Here is a 3,144-nt window from a genome sequence, read left to right as displayed (position 1 = left end):
TATGGAACAATATATCGAGACAGGAAAAATCGCTTAAAACTTAGTTCGCTAGACTATCCGCCTAGGTTTTACATTCCCTAAAGTTCTATGGCAGCCTCAAAGTAATTTCCTACGAAAATTCCAAGTCTGATTTCAAAAATTTCAAGTCGGAAATACCTTAGTTCTCTCGAAGATGCAGTTTTGTCCCTTCTCAGTTTTGCGTGCTCATTTCCGTTTCCTATTCTCGTGCATGTTCGCCATTTCCGATATTGGTGTTTATCCTTTGAAACTTGACATTTATCTTCCGAACTTGACTGTTATCTTCTCCTTAGATAAGACGTCGATTTTTGTAAAAAGGTTCAGCGTAATCGTATAGTTAAGGCGGCTAAGATGTTAAGTTAACCGTTGCCGTTTTATATACGATTAATCTGAATCCATGCGAGAAAATAGGTCTTTGCGGTTTTTTTTTTTTATATCATAAAGTCTCAATGGTAACTTCAATCGAGGCGAAACAAGCGACGTTTCGATCGAGATTCGAAAGTGAACGCAAATGGAGGTAGGGTGAGCAGAAACAAGCCAAGAGTTGAAGATGAGTTTTACTTGCTTTTGTCGTAAAATCTCAACGGAAACTCCGATTGAGACGAAACGAAAAGCGTTTCGATGAGAATTCAAAGGAAACGCAAAGGAGGACTCCTTTGAGGCCTGAAAGGTCCGCTATAACGAGTGAGGATCTCATCTCGGTCGCTATAGCGAGTGAAGGGAGCCGAGATGAGTCCAACTTGTTTTTGTCGTAATTCTCGACGGAAACTCCGATCGAGACGAAACGAAAAGCATTTCGAAGAGGATTCAAAGGAGAACGCAAAGGAAGAACCCTTTGAGGACTTACAGGTCGCTACGTAGCGACTGACAGTCTGACGGTCGCTACGTAGCGAGGGAAGCAAGCCGAGAAGCGTTCTACTTGTTTTCGTCGTAAAATCTCAACGGAAACTCCGATTGAGACGAAACGAAAGCGTTTCGACGAGGATTCAAAAGAGAACGCAAAGGAGAACCCTTTGAGAACTTACAGGTCGCTACGTAAGCGACTGACAGTCTGACAGGTCGCTACGTAGCGAGTGGAAAGCAAGCCGAGAAGCGTTCTACTTGTTTTTCGTCGTAAAATCTCAACGGAAACTCCGATTGAGACGAAACGAAAAGCGTTTCGACGAGGATTCAAAAAGAACCCAAAGGAGGACCTGTCTGAGGCCTTACAGGTCGCTACGTAGCGACTGACAGTCTGACAGGTCGCTACGTAGCGAGTGGAGAAGTTGGCTTGAGCTCGGTCACTACGTAGCGACCGAGCAGTGTGGCGTGCGACGGGCTTCTAGCGACCGAGCAGTGTGCGTGCTCGGTCGCTACGTAGCGACCGAGCAGCGTGTGCGTCTCGGTCGCTACGTAGCGACCGAGCACGTGTGTGCTCGGTCGCTATTAGCGACCGAGCAGTGTGCGTGCTCGGTCGCTACGTAGCGACCGAGCAGCGTGTTCGTGCTCGGTCCGCTACGTAGCGACCGAGCAGCGTGCGTGTTCGGTCGCTACGTAGCGACCGAGCAGCGTGTGTGCTCGGTCGCTACGTAGCGACCGAGCAGCGTGTGTGCTCGGTCGCTACGTAGCGACCGAGCAGCGTGTGTGCTCGGTCGCTACGTAGCGACCGAGCAGCGTGTTCGTGCTCGGTCGCTACGTAGCGACCGAGCAGCGTGCGTGTGTCGGTCGCTACGTAGCGACCAAGCAGCGTGTGTGCTCGTCGCTACGTAGCGACCGAGCAGCATGTGTGCTCGGTCGCTACGTAGCGACCGAGCAGCGTGCGTGCTCGGTCGCTACGTAGCGACCGAGCAGCGTGTGTGCTTGGTCGCTATGTAGCGACCGAGCAGCGTGTGTGCTCGGTCGCTACGTAGCGACCGAGCAGCGTGTGCGTGCTCGGTCGCTACGTAGCGACCGAGCAGTGTGCGTGCTCGGTCGCTACGTAGCGACCGAGCTGTGTAATCGTTTTGTTTGTTTTCCTTTTTCCGCGATTAACGTAGGGGTTTTTCAGCGTTTTTTTTGGGAGAACAAGTTTTATCCTTCCGAAATGTTTTCGGAAAACGTGTTTTGGTAAAACCCTCACGCATCGAGATTTGTTGACGGGTTTTTGATAAGATTTATCGTTTCCCTTCTTGTTTACATGGAGAAATCGCGAGCTTGTTTAGTGCTCTTCCTGTGCGGAAGGTCGCGACTAAGTTTTCGATTTTGTTGAAAACTACGGCGTTTGCGTAAGCGTTGGCCATAGGAGCAGTCAGTGCTGCGAGTTTGTTTTTCATATATCCAAACATCGTTTCGATCAAGCGTTTTGTGGCCATGAGTAAGAGTAATCCGTAACCCCCCCCTCCTTCTAGCGCCAAACTGTGGGAACCGAAATTCGCACTGTCGATTTCCGTTTAAATAAGGAAATTAGGAAAACCCTAATTCCCAGAGGACCCGGATCTCTGCGAGAGCCAACGACAAGTAACCAAACAAATGCGGAAAATATGAGAAAACATGATAAAACGAATTTACAAGAAGTAGATCTTATTTCGAATTCGCGTAAGAGCGTTGCGATCATTACAAGAGAATACAAAGGCTTTGGCCGCAGGGGCCGTCAGCGAGTTACCTAGTTCTAGCAACATAAAACCCTAATCCTAGTTGAGTCGCAGCTCGATAACAAAGGACGAAATAGATAAAGAAAAGGTTTTGATTGATTTCGGACTGAACCTTGTTAAGGCTGCCTACGTACCCCTTTCGAGGATCAAGCCGAACGTAGTTCAATTGATAGAGCTGGACAAGAGATCGAACTGCCTGGGCGAGTTCGTCTAGTAATTGAGTGCCAGTCATAAAACCGAACTTGTCGAGAATAAGCCTAAAGTTTCTAAGTGCTGAGAATTCCGAATCTAAAAGTTCCCCCCTCCCCCTTGCTCGTCGCCTAGGACTCCTTATATACTAGCTCCAAGGTCGGTTTACGCTTTTACTCTTCTGCCCTTAAGCCGTCATAGCATAAAATGGAGATATTCCATTTTTTTCGATCTGTCACAATTATCTTCCAAACTTCCGTATTTATCCGCGAAACTTGACATTTATCCTTCCTTTGGACCAAGCGTAAACCAGGCTGTGGTTTTGGGA

Source organism: Brassica napus, unplaced genomic scaffold (genome assembly GCF_020379485.1).
Source record: "Brassica napus cultivar Da-Ae unplaced genomic scaffold, Da-Ae ScsIHWf_1200;HRSCAF=1717, whole genome shotgun sequence".
NCBI classification, from domain to species: Eukaryota; Viridiplantae; Streptophyta; class Magnoliopsida; order Brassicales; family Brassicaceae; genus Brassica; species Brassica napus.
The sequence above is the reverse complement of the archived record's forward strand: the minus strand, read 5'-3'. Positions refer to the sequence as shown.